Genomic DNA, 14,847 nt, shown 5'->3' with positions numbered 1-14,847 from the left:
TTCATCTGAACTATCTCCTGACACCTCTCTCCCCCCTTTCTTGATATCTGTCAACATCACGGCACAGGCTATTGACTGACATCTACAACAAACTTACTGACTCCCAGTTATCTGGACTACACTTCCTCCCATTCTGTCTCTTGTAAATATGCTATCCCCTAATCTCAAATGTCTCCATCGTAACTGCACCCAAAATGAGGCTTTTCGTTCAAGGACAGAATAGTAAATAAGCCAAACTAAACACCAGAGATGTCCTCATTCTTTTGTGAACCTTGTTTTCAACCCAACTGTCATAGAGAGATCCCTCACCCACGTCTCCACTTCGTCCCATAGTTCTGCTGTTGTTCATCCTTCCCACAGACGCAACAAGGATAGTTCCCTTTCACCCTCCAAAATGATCCAACCATTAGTCACATCTCCCATCCCCACCCTCCACAGAGATCATTCTCTTTGCAACTCCTTGATTCACTCATCCCTTCCCATCCAAAGCACCCCCTTCCCAGGTACTTTCCCGTGCAACCATAGGAGATGCAACACTTGTCCATATACATCCTCCATCACCTACATCTAGAGACCCCAGCAATCCATCATGGTGTGACAGAGGTTCACATGCACTTCCTCTAACCTCACGTACCGAATCCAGTGTTGTCAATGTGTACATCGGTGGGATCAAATGTGGACTTGGCGACCATTTTGGCAAACACCAGCGCTCTGTCCACCAAGACATCGGGGATCTCCCGGTTACTAACCTCTTCACTCTCTCCTTGCTGGATCCCTGGCTGACCTTTCAGTTACTCCACTCCCCTATATTCCTTCCTCTGGCTACACAATTTACAACAATTCTATCCCCAAGCTTCACAATTTGCAACTCCTTCCTTTGGGCTCACACCTGTTCTTTCCATTTTTCCTGCCATCTTCACCCCACAATCATTCTGAAAAAAGGTCCCAACCCAAAACATCACCTATCCATGTTCTCCAGAGATGCTGCCTGATTCACCGAGTTACTCCAGCATTTTGTGTCTTTCTTTGGAATATATTCATGGCAAGAAATCAAATAGTCATAGAATGATGCAGTGTGGTAACAGGCCCTCTGGCCCAACTTGTCCACACCGCCCAACGTGTCCCAGCTACACTAGCCCCTGCTAGATTCATATCCCTCAAAACCTGTCCTATCCATAGGGGTATCTGTGTAACTGTTTCTTAAATGTTGGAATAGTCCCTGCCTCAACTTGTTCCATACACCCACCACCTTTTGTGTGAAAAATTTAGCCCTCAGATTCCTATTAAATCTTTTCCACTTCACCATAAACCTATGTCCTCGATTCACCTACTCTGTGCAAGACTCAAGAGTTCAAGAGACATTTATTATCACTGTGCATCTATCCGATCTATTCCACTCATGATTTAATAGACCTCAATAAGATCACTCCTCATCCTCGTGCTCCAAGGCCCTCTCAGACCCCCTAGCCCTGGCAACATCCTTGAAAGTCTTCTCTGTATCCTTTTCAGCTTGACAACCTATAACATGGTGCACAGAACTGAACATAATACTCTAAATGCAACCTCTGCAACGTCTTATATAACCGCAATATGACCTCCCAACTCCTATACTCAATACACTGACTGAAGGCCAATGTGCCAAATGCTTTTTTGTCCACCCTCTCTATCTTCAAGGAACCATGCACCTACACTCCTCTAGATCCCTCGGCTCTGCACTACCCAGAGCCCGACCATTCACTGTATAGGTCCTACTCATGTTAGACTTCCCAGAACTCAATACCTCATATTTCTCGGTATTAAATTCCATCAACCATTCCTCAGCCCACATGGCCATTCAATCAAGATCCTGCTGCAATTTTTCACAACCAACTTCTGGAAAAAGCACCCACTTTCGTATCATCTGCAAACTTGCTAATTTTGCCGTGTATGTTCTCATCCAAATCATTGATGTAGATGACAAACAGTAATGGCCCAGCACCACACAGGCCTCCAGTCTGAGAAGCAACCTTCCATCATCACCCTCTGCTTCCTTCCATGAAGCCAATTTTCTATCTATTCAGCTAACTCTCCTTTGATCCCATACGATCTAACCCATCCAGAGCAGCCTACCATGCTGAACCTTGTCGAATGCTTTGCTGGTCCATATACAACATCTATAACTCTGCCCTCATCGACCTTTTTGGTCACAATAGACAATAGACCACAGGTGCAGGAGTAGGCCATTCGGCCCTTCGAGCCAGCACCGCCATTCAATGTGATCATGGCTGATCATCCCCAATCAGTACCCCGTTCCTGCCTCCTCCCAATATCCCCTGATTCCGCTATTTTTAAGAGCCATATCTAGCCTTCTCTTGAAAGCATCCAGAGAACCCGCCTCCACCACCCTACGAGGCAGAGAATTCCACAGACTCACCACTCTCTGTGAGAAAAAGTGTTTCCTCGTCTCCATTCTAAATGGCTTACTCCTTATTCTTAAACCGTGGCCCCTGGTTCTGGACTCCACCAACATCGGGAACACGTTTCCTGCCTCTAGCGTGTCCAAACCCTTAACAATCTTATATGTTTCAATGAGATGCCCTCTCATCCTTCTAAACTCCAGAGTGTACAAGCCCAGCTGCTCCACTCTCTCAGCATTTGACACTCCCGCCATCCCGGGTATTAACCTTGTAAACCTACGCTGCACTCCCTCAATAGCAACAATGTCCTTCCTCAAATTAGGGGAACAAAACTGTACACAATACCCCAGGTGTGGTTTCACTGGGGTTCTGTACAACTGCAGAAGGACCTCATTGCTGCTATATTCGATTCCTCTTGTTATAAAGGCCAACATGCCATTTGCTTTCTTCACTGCCTGCTGTATCTGCATGCTTTCTTTCATAGACTGATGTACAAGGACTCCAGACCCCGTCGTACTTCCCCTTTTCCCAACTTGACACCTTCACATATTCAAAAAACTCAGATTTGAGAGACATGACTTTCCCACGTACCAACCCATGCCGACTTTCCCTAAACAGCCCTTGTTCGTCTAAATGCCTATATCCTATCCCTCAGAATACTCTCTATTAACTTTCCAACTACAGATGTTAAGTTCAATGGCCTATAGTTGCCAGCATTTTCCCCTGCAGCCTTACTTGAATAGAGGCTCAACGTTTGCCACCCTCCAGTCTTCCGGCACCACTCCTGTATTAAAGACGACTCGCAAATTTCAATCAGGGCTTCCTCTCTGGTTTCCCAGAATGTCCTCAGATATATACGATCAGGCCCCAGAGATTTGTCTACCTTCATACATGATAGTACCTTGAGCACCTCTTTGACCGTGACACTGACTGCTCTCAAGACACTCCCATTGACTGCCCCAAGTTCCTCTGTCATGTTTTACTCCTCAGTAAATATAGAGGACAAATACTAATTGAGGACCTTGCACATCTCCCGTGGCTCCATACAGCTTTGATTACTGAGGGGTCCCACTCTCTCTCTCTCTAGTTACCCTTCACCCACTTTTTAGATTTCTAAAATCTCTTGGGATTGCCCTTAATGCTATCTGTCAGAGCTATCTCCTGTACCTTTTTTTGCCCTTCTGAGTTCCTTTTTTACTTTGCTCCTTAATTCCCAAAACAAAATTGCCTATGCCTATAGCCAATGCCTATCCCATGCGTCCTTCTTACTCTTGACCAATGCCTCAAATTTCTCTCGTCAGCCAAGCTTCCTTACATTTGCCTGCCTTGCCCTTCACTCTAATGTTTAAGAACAATTGGGTTTAGGAGCCAATCCATATAAATTTCTCAAAGATGGTACACAGACAAAATAATCATAAAGGCCAATTACATCTTACTATGGACATTAGCAGAGCCAATTTTGAAAATCGATCTATTTATTGATCAAATTTCTAGCTATTCTGGAACTTTAAACCATAATTCTCACACTCAGTTTCTAAATTTAGGCTAAAGAACTGCAATTTCCATTTTATTCTTATTTGTGACTATGGATGGAAAGAAAAACTTGGTAATGCAGACTTCTGACAAGGGCTTGTCTTACAGATCAAATCTAAAATTCAAACATGTTTTTATCTGAATTTGATTAATGTCAAGGTGACGTGTTTGGTGCAGATTAAGACAGAATGCATAGCAGAATCCAAAATATTAATTTGGGTTGTAATGCATTCAATCTAAATGCACACCGATCACGAGTCACCTCGACTTATTGGTAACACTTTTTGCCTTATGATGAAGGCTAAATACTCTACTTCAGTACAGCCAAGACGCCATAAACCTGGCAACACTGAGAAAATTCTGGATTGTTGAAGGTATTATTTATCACATGCAACATTAAACCCAGTTGATAGTTATAAGAGACACAATGTTCAAATAGTGCAATTTTCTCTCATCATCACCTAGTATTCAATGGGCTCTACTGAATTTTATCAGTCTGCTATAAAAATGCTGCCTTATGAAAAAGTAACCTTCACTTAGCAAACTCCAACAAATTTGCTGTAACCAGATTCTTTATTTTGCTATAAGACAATGCAGAAAGGTGACATAACAGCCACACAAAAGCATGCGTTCCTAATCCCTTTGTATAAACCCTATACTCACACCCATGTGGCCAAATTGAGTTCTAACACCATCTAAAAGTTTGTAGATCACACCCAAGTCAACAAGACAAAAGGAGCTAGTTATCAACTTCAGGAACCATGTTGGCATACATGGTCTGATCTACACCAATGGGGCTGAAGTGGCAATGGTTGAGAGCTTCAAATTCCTTACCCATGATTTGTTGTGGACCAACCACAATGAAGGAAGAAGGGTTTCGGCCCGAAACGTTGCCTATTTCCTTCGCTCCATAGATGCTGCTGCACCCGCTGAGTTTCTCCAGCTTTTTTGTGTAACCGCCAAGAAGACACTAATGCCTCTACTTCCTCAGGAGACTGAGGAAATTTGGCACGTCTCCAATGACATACACAAACATCTATAGATGCACCATAGAAATATAGTCAGGTTGCACCACAGCTTGGTTTGGGAACAACTCTGCCCAAAACCGTAAGAAATTGCAGAGTTGGGGATGTAGCCTAGCCCATAACAAAGACCATCCTCACCAAAGATCCTATAGCATATGGGTTACTCTCACGCAAACGTGTAGTACGCTCATGGGCGGATTCATGGGTGATTTTATGACTCATTTTAGCAACCTGCCCCTGCCATCTCGCTTCCGGCCAAAGATTGGATCCGCAGCGGGGAGAGGGAGTGTGCGGCCCGGGGCAGCGGGAGAGGGAGTGTGGGGTCCGGGGCAGCGGGAGAGGGTGTGTGGGGTCCGGGGCAGCGGCAGAGGGAGTGCGGGGCAGCGGGGAGAGATTGTAGTGTGGGGGGCGAGGCGAGGGGGGGGGGGGGGGGGGGGGGGGGGGGGGGAGAAATAAGGCTTAGTGTGTGTGAAGTTGCGGGGAGGTTTACAATGTTTCTTATTTAATGTCCCTTGTCTAGTCTGAAATAAAGTTCATTATTGGATCAGAAGAAATATAATTGTGTGTGTTATATGATTATATACATTTATATGATTTTCATGTATGTGTGTTTATAAACATTTTATTCTTTAACAAGAATTAATAGAATTATGAACTAACAGAATTATGAATCTAACCCTATATCACACACAAAAAGTTCCCCCCGCAATGTCAATTACCCTGCGAGTCGGGTCGGTTCCGGTTACTGCAAAATCAACTCAAACACTGCTTGTGAGCCATTTAAAAAGAAATGATTTAAAAAACATTAAAAAAAAACTATTACCAGAGTCAAATTTCATTCTTGACAAGAAGTTTGAACTGACAGATTTATGAATCTAACCCACACAAACTGTTGCCCCGCAACATTGATTACACTGCGAGTCGGGTCGGGTAGGCTCAGGTTACTAAAATGGGCGGGGAAAAATGCCCAGGATCCCCTCCATAGTGTACTACACGTCAGCCCATTGCATTTAGCAGGAGTAGCCTATCTTGCTCTGCTATAGGATCTTTGATCCTCACCACTGACTTCATGGCCACTTCACGCTGCCTCAGTTAAACAGTCATCATAATTCAAAATTTTCCCCATCTCAGTCATTTCTTCTTTGCCCCCCCTCTCCGATCGGGCAGAAGATATAAAGCTTTAAAGTGCAGACGACCAGACTCAGGAACAGCTTCATCTCCTGTTATCAGGCTTCTGAACGGTTGTTCCATTTGCTAGGGTACAGTTCAATATTCCTCCATCTCGTTGCAGATATTGAACTTTGCCTCTGGAACTGTTGTGCTATAATGCCGAGAACTATATTACGCATATCTATATCTGCACCCTTCCCTTTGTTCTACCTATTGCACTTGAGTGTGGCTTGATTGTATTTCTGAATGGTATTTATCTGATTTGGATTAGATTGAATGTAAAATAAAGCTTTTCACTGTACCTCAGTACATATGACAATAATAAATGTAAACCTAATCTCTGCACCCATAGCCACCTAGCATTTTGTCAGTAAACTTGAATACATTAAAATTCAAGAGTCACTCACCCAAATCATTGATATAGATTTTAAGTAAACTGCTGTTGCCCCAGCATTGACCCCAATGCCACTCTCCTAGTCACAGCCTCTGCGTCACCATTACTGTCTGAGGCCGAATATACAACCTGCACAATATATCCTGCCCCTTCCCATTTCATATGTCAACCTAATCTAATTCTTGATTTTCTAAGCTAGTTAAGTTATTTCCTCTCAAATTACCTTTACCCATTCATATCTTCTATGTGCAGAACTCAAGGCTTTTTGCTATAATTCCATTGAGTCTTTGGTATATACCCTCAATTTACAAAAGCATTTTTGCTATAATCAAGGGTGCAGCACTCCTTAGCATAAAGTATTTTGTATACACTATACTGTTGTCAACATAGACATTACGGTTGTTATGATTTATTAACATTTTAAGCATCCTTCAAGGATATTTTTAAAAAACAAACAATTTTAATGAATGCACTTTCACTGTTATCATAACTATTAAAAACTGAGCAGAATACATTTTGTGGAGGAGCAGGACATATTATTTTTGTGAATATTAATAACTTATTATATCATTGGCAGTATCACCAATCTTTCATGCTTTCAGAATAAAACACAGCCTGTCTTCCCTGCAAGTCCATTACATAGGGTGTAGGACTTAATCACTGAGTTTTATAATAGTATAAAAAACAAAATTAATATGGCAAGACTTGAAAGAATGTGAAAGGGGAATTAATGTTCTGGCCCAAACTTTAAGAAATGTGTAAAACCTAATATCTGGTCAGGGCTCTCACTTAACTTTTTTTCTCTGTTGCCAGCGAGGCAACCTTGACAGCTTTTTAGGTTGCCAAATGACAGTTTAGGTGGTTGTTTAAGACAGTTTGCATGACGCGTGCGATAATGTGCTCGGACGAAGTACGTAGTTACAAGTCGGAATTATGCTCAATGAAGCATTCACATATTATGTTCAAGAAGGAACTGCAGATGCTGGAAAATCGAAGATAGACAAGAGTGCTGGAGAAACTCAGCGGGTGCAGCAGCATCTATGGAGCGAAGGAATTAGGCAACATTTCAGGCCGAAACCCATCTGGGTTTCGGCTCGAAACGTTGCCTATTTCCTTTGCTCCATAGATGCTGCCGCATCCGCTGAGTTTCTCCAGCACTTTTGTCTGCATTCACATATTATTTCTGCTTCAAATAACTCACAAACTAAACATATTCACCAATCAAGACATGATATATTCACAATGACATGCAGCAAAATTATAATACAATATCTCAACTCTTTTTACACATTGCAATTAATGCAATTTCTATTAGTTCTTTCCACTTACAAACAAAAATGTGGTTGGATTATTCAGCATATGACCAACCTGTGTCAATAAATCCTGGACCATGGTAACATATATGCTTAACCATGCACACTACAGATTGATGCAAGCATGTTTTCTGTGAAGGACCGAAAATTACCATGACGTGGCCATAGCCTGGGTCGTTATTGCTATTGGTACAGAAACACTCCCACTTCCCACATAATTTATCCACAACCAAATATACAGGTTGCAAGGAAATTTCTAAAGGCATTTTATGATAATAGCTGTTAAAACCGACTATACCCATCTGACAGGTTAAACATTACACTAACTGACAAAAGATGGCCAAAGGACATAACTGCAGCAAATGTTCTTTTGGTAATATGTTTAAAGGTGTCAAAACAAATAATAACATTGGGAATTAAAACACATTTGATTGCATTCCGCTATCAAACATAGCCAATGTTCGCTCTGAAGACCATGAAGCACAATAGGGTCAGGGGGTGTGTGAATCAGTGCGGGGTGAATAGATGGGGGGGGGGGGGAGGGTCGAGAAGTCAATCGGTGCGGAATGGATGGATTGAGGCAGGTGAATTAGTACGTGTTGTCAGTACAGGATGAATGGTGCGAGACGAAAATGCTGGAGAAATTCAGCGTGTGAGGCAGCATCTATGGAGCGAAGGAAATAGGCAACGATTCGGGTCGAGATCCTTCTTCAGACTGTTCCCCCCATTCTTCTTGAATGGGGGGGGGTGGGAGATCAGTACAAGATGGGGGGGGGGGGGGGGGGGGGGGGGGGTCAGCACAGGATGAATGGGGGTGAATCAGTACAGGATGAATAGGGGGGGGGAGGCAGGACAGTGTGGATCGGAGGGTCTGTGCAGGATGAATGAGGGGATCAGTATAGGATGAATGGGAGATCAGTACGGGATGAATGAGGGGATCAGTACGGGATGAATGAGGGGATCAGTACGGGATGAATGAGGGGATCAGTACAAGATGAATGGGAAGATCACTACAGGATGGGGGGGGGGGGGGATTGGTGCAGCGTAAATGGAGGGTGGGTCAGTACGGGATGTAGTATGAATCAGGTGAAGTGCAGGGTGGATGGGAAGGGGGGTTGGCAGGAGAATCAATGCAAGGTGGGTAGGGTGATGACTAGATTGGGTGTGGGGTAGATGGGGAGGGGAGCACAGGGGATGTCAGTGAGGACTGAATAGAGGCCGGAATGGGGATCAGTGCGGGATTGAGAGGAGGGGGGTCCCAGGATAAGAGGGGTGGAAGGGAGCGTACAAGAGAGGGAGAGAGAGAAAGAGGGGGGGGAGGGGGGGGGGGGGGGGGGGGGGGGGGGGGGGGGGGGGAGGAAGGGGGCAGAGGAGGTGGGGAGGAAGGAAGGTCAGCGCTCCTCGGACAACATCGCCTCGCTGCCTTTGCCGTCCCTGTCCAACACCAAAGAGGGTGGCGGTTGGGATCTCCTCGCCAGCGCCTCCCCTCCTCCGCCAGCCGACAGGAAGGTGTGGGGCCGACCTCTCTCTCCCTCCCTCCCCCCGGCCTCGGCGTGCGAGAAGGGTTGTTTTGAAAGCAAATCCACCAACAGCGCTTTCAAAACAACCCCTCTCGCACGCCGAGGCCAGGAGGAGGGAGGCCTCCTTCCGCCGGGCTACTTTGCGGGGCGTGTCATTCGCTCCAACCCTTCGTCACCAAGCACCTAGCATCTTTGCCCCGCACAGCCGCCGCCGACACGAAACGTCACATTCCTATTCTCCAGAGATGCTGCCTGACCCGCGGAGTTACTCCAGTTTTTTGTGTCTATCGGTATAAACCAGTATCTGCTTGCCAAGCCGGGCAAAATGACTCGGCGTTTAGGTTGCCCAGAGGCGCTTTGGGTGGTTAATTTCGAGCCCTGCTGGTTAATGAGACAGCAAATGCATATCCTACGGGAGAAAACATTCCTAAGCAGTGAGACAAAAACAGCATGGAAGGTAGATATTCTCCTAAACATAAACAAGTGCTTAATGCAAAAGAGTGCCCTTTTAAAAGATGCCTTCACGTACTTTCATCTCAAGACAAGAAGACAACTTAAGGGTTTGGGACAGCCCTCCAAAAAAAAGTCTCCTCCTTACAAACAATGCTTAGGGTAAAGGGGCTGTCCCACTACGGCGACATAATCTGCGAGTTTAGAAGAGTTTGCCCCTGACTAAAACTCGCAGCAACGTCGACACTTGGTCCTATGAGATCACAGGAACTCTCCTTCATGCTAGAGGGAAGTTCCCGCATTCTCGTGGCCTCAGCCAGGTCGTGGAAAAATCTTCAGCATGTTGAAACATTTTCTTTTTAACTCGTAGTGCAGTGGTGTGAGGTCGCTACTTAGTTACAGGCAGTTGAGGGCAGCCGTAGGCAATCTCCTTCGCTGACCTGGCATTTTAATTGGCTAATTGGAGTTTTCAGGACCAAGGAAAACCGACACTCCTGCACTCGAGTCCCAGCCTACTCAACTTCCCCCTAAAGCTCAGACCCTCTAGTCCAGGCAACATCTTCGTACATCTTCTCTGTCCCCTTTCTACTTTATTCTAACAACCAGGGAGCAGGCGTTATTGCTACGATCAGGACTTGCTTCTTGTTATGCCTAATGAGCTATGCCATTTCAGAGCTAAGGGTACAAAATCAAAATGGCTAAGTAAGTGCATGTCAGTGAAGCTTGGGACGACAAACCCCATGCAACAGTGAATGCTGCCTGGACCATATATATAAATGACTCCAGCTGTCACAAACTGCTCAGATCTGTTAAAATCTGAGTAAAGATCACAAGAGGAATAAGTCACCAACACACATCACCACCAAAACAGCTCACTGTGAAAAAGCCTTAGAAACCATTTCCAAAATTGAGCTACTGATAGCCATTTTAAAGACAACAATCCTACAACATGAAATGTTCATATGACAGAAAATATTTTGCGTTTATCAAGGAAGGATTGTTTAGATTTCCAGTGGCATCTACTTTAAGGCTCATGAAAAGTTATTTGAAAAATCCACACCATCACACTGCAAATTGCAAAGCTAAGATTCAAAACAAGCAAACTCCATTAATATGTAGGAAGGAACTGCAGATGCTGGTTTCAACCGAAGATAGGCACATAAAACTGGAGTTACTCAGCAGGACAGGCAGCATCTCTGGAGAGAAGGAATGGTTGACGTTTCGGGTCGAAACCTTTCTTCAGACTGGTTAGGAATAAGGGAAACAAGAGATATAGATGATGATGTGAAGCAATAAAGAACAGTGAATGAAAAATGCAAAAAAGCAACAATGATAAAGGAAACAGGCCATTGCTAGCTGTTTGTTGGGCGAAAACGAGAATCTAGTGAGACTTGGGTGGGGGAGGGATAGAGTGAAAGGGAATGCCAGGGCTACCTGAAGTTAGAGATATCAATATTCATACCACTGGGCTGTCAGCTGCCCAAGCAAAATATGCTATGCTGTTCCTCCAATTTGCGTTTAGCCTCACTCTGACAATGGAGGAGACCTAGGACAGAAAGGTCTGTGTGGGAATGAGAATGAAAGTGTTTAGCAACCGGGAGATTAGGTAGGTTCAGGCGGACTGAGTGAAGGTTTTCAGCAAAAGGGTTACCCAGTCTACGTTTGGTCTCGCCGATGTACAAACCCCCATTTGTGTAAGAAAGAACTGCAGATGCTGGTTTAAATCAAAGGTAGACACAAAATGCTGGAGTAACTCAGCGGGACAGGCAGCATCTCTGGAGAGAAGGAATGGGTAATGCTTCGGGTTGAGACCCTTCCTCAGACAGATGTCAGGGAAGTGGGCGGGACAAAAATGAACAGCTCTACCTCTCACATCATGCATCATCATCTCAACAGGAAAACCACCATGGAGAACACTTTTCCAAAGTACTCAATTAATGACATCTTAATTTTAACTGTAACTAGACCAAGTGCAGGCCCGTCTGCTCCCCCAACGCAATATTCCACCACTCACCCGTTCCCCCAATGCAATATTGCACCACCCATGCAAAGCCCCAAACAGCGCAGGCGCGGCTCATTTCCCTCATCCCCCAGCACTCCCTCATCTTCTTCAATCCCGAGAGAGGGAGGGGAGGGGGGGTAGAGGGGGGGGGGAGAGGGTGGTGGTGGGGGGGGGGGGGGGGTAGAGGGGGCGCTGGAGGTGTGTAGAGAGGGAGGGGGTGATTAATATGTGGAAATTTCTGTGCTAGTGCGCGTGACGTTTTGATGGTAGAAAGACACAGACATACATACATACAAGATGAAACTTTTACTCGTATAGAGATTATTAGACATTTATCATTTCAAAGGTGACACAGGTGATCAATAAGGGAATGGCGGTGGATGTGTTTGCATGTATTTTAGTAAGACATTTTATAAAGTCCCCCATTGTACACTGATCCAAAAGATTAAGATGCATGGGATAAACAGAGAATTGATCATATGGATTCAGAACAGGCTTGCTGACCGAAGACCGGGGGTTATGGTGGAAGAACAATATTCAGGCTGGAGGTCTGTGATTAGTGGATTTCCACAGGGATAGGTGCTGGTTAACAAATCATGAAGGGAACATAATGAGGAAGGCTTTCTGTTAGCTGAAAACTGGCAGGGTCTATAGTACCAACAATGAATTGCATTGGAATGAAATTGATTTGATTAGCTTCCAGAAAGAGCATTGGTAGCACAAGTAGAAACTAAAGTTGACAGAGTATATGCATGAGTCCACAGGTGACTTTTCTCAAGGAGAGTCCAGCACTAGAAACAGCATGAGAGCAGGAAGGCTAATTTTGAGGTGATGAACTGGGATCTACTGCAGTAACAAAACACTTAGAAGAATGACAGAAGTGCAGATTACTTTGACGTGGCAAAGATTAGGATAAACATTCGTCTTTTTGTACTTGTAAAAAGATGCTAACATCAGAATTAATCAGAAGAATTTCGCATTTAATTCTAATTGCACAACTTTTCAACTTGCATTGCAGTCAACTAAGTGCAAGATTCAGCCAATACACGAATAGAATGAAAAGTGTAAAAGCTGTACAGTACCAAGCTGCTGAAGTTTGTGATGCACTAGTAGAGTTTGCAGAAAACACTGATGACGCTCAAGCAAAGAGCGATGCTGAATCATTAGTCCGTCAAATGAGAGATTACAAGTGTCTGGTCTCATGTTTTCTGGCACTCCTTACTCTTTCATAGAAGCATAGAGACATAGAAATTAGGTGCAGGAGTAGGCCATTCGGCCCTTCGAGTCTGCACCGCCATTCAATATGATCATGGCTGATCATCCAACTCAGTATCCCGTACCTGCCTTCTCTCCATACCCCTGATCCCCTTAGCCACATCTAACTCCCTCTTAAATATAGCCAATGAACTGGCCTCAACTACCCTCTGTGGAAGAGAGTTCCAGAGATTCACCACTCTCTGTGTGAATGGCTATACATATTCATCAGATGAAATATTGTGGGAATATCAGTAAGAAAGCAAGGAAAAATCAACTCCTAAAAAGATTCCTGTTTATTCTTAACTAAATGCATATTAAAATGACCTAACAGTTAGTTTGAATGCATGTTAGTTGGTGCACTAGAAACTTGGAAGTGTTAAATGTGCACTATTCTATAATTCAAAGGACACTTGTGTGGCAATAAGATTTGGTATCACATGGCATGGAAGCAGTTCTGTGCAATCATCGTACCAATTCCTCCAAATCAACGCTAATCCTATTTTATTCCCCCAATTCTATCACTCACTTACACACCAGGGGCAATTTACAATATCTAATGTATCAACTGCACGAGCTGCGATATGTGGAGGAAATATATGGATATATGGAAACATATGAGATATATGGAGGAACAGAAAGTGTTAAATTCTGCCAGAGCTCAGAGTGAATCCAGGTTATTGGAACAGTGGGACAATAGCTCTACTATCTGGCCACTGTGCTGGCCAATTGTGGAAAGTACAAAATCATGCTAAAATATTTAACACGTACAGCCCAATGACAGTACTTTCGGAATAACAAGTTACATTTAACTCGTAGCAAGATTTTGAAAGGATAAATTGTAAATTATAATGAATCCCCTCATAAAAGATATTACAATTTAGTATCCATGTACATCTCCATTGCAGGGAAGGGAACATTAACTAAAATGAGCCCAATGTTTAGGTTTATTTAATCCATATGTAAACTGGACTTCAGTTATACTGCCTGCTTGGAATTCAGGTTGAATAGTACTTTAAACTGCTAATTACACTATGCTGTCATGATACAACACACCCAATTTGCTCAAGAGTAAAGTCTATTTGACGAGCCTCAATTCAGTCCAGCTGCTATTTTTCTGTGCTGTCACTGGCACAGCTCATCCACTGACTTCTCCTCCCTTATATATGGCACATGCATTTGAAATTGTTTCCTGTTAACATCAATTCAAAGTAGTGTATACTAATAGTCCATTTCAACCAAAAGCATCTTCAATCATTTGTTTGCACGAAGACATTTAGTCTCATGTCTAAATTCAATGAGATCATGGCTGATTGCCCTTTGCCCAGCTTCAGGTTACAAAATTCAATCACTTTCCGATTTAGAAATCATTGACCAGACATCAATTGCTGCAAATTTCTATCCTCTGTGTATAGATGTCCTCTGTGTATCCGATAGTCCTGGTTCTCTTTCTTTATCCTATGCTTCCTGGTTCTTACCAGGGATTTTCTCTCAATTCCCTTTAGTACTTACTTATTACAATTAATTCCCCAACTTTCCAAGTTTGTGTCTACTCTTCAAACTCTAACCCTGGAAATCCTGTCTTCATTCTACCATTTTTTTTTATAAACATTTCACTTCAAGAATATTACTCAAAATGTTCTAGGTTTGGGACTTTATTCCCCTTGTACTGCAGGGGGGGCAGTGTTAGCTGTGAGGAGGATGCTAGGATGCAAGGTGACTTGGATAGGCTAGGTGGGCAAATGTTTGGCAGATGCAGTATAATGTGGATAAATGTGGGGTTATCCATT

The 14,847-nt window shown here is 43.8% G+C and overlaps 1 protein-coding gene across 3 annotated transcripts in view; it reads right to left on the bottom strand.

The window, feature by feature from the left end:
* Positions 1–14,847, bottom strand: part of azin1b (antizyme inhibitor 1b) — a 65,424-nt gene that overhangs the window by 44,307 nt on the left and 6,270 nt on the right. The gene's annotated exons all lie outside the window — the stretch shown is intronic.

This window comes from Leucoraja erinacea, chromosome 4, assembly GCF_028641065.1.
Source record: "Leucoraja erinacea ecotype New England chromosome 4, Leri_hhj_1, whole genome shotgun sequence".
NCBI lineage: Eukaryota > Metazoa > Chordata > Chondrichthyes > Rajiformes > Rajidae > Leucoraja > Leucoraja erinaceus.
Note: the sequence above shows the minus strand (reverse complement) of the source record. Positions and strands in the feature narration are given on the sequence as shown.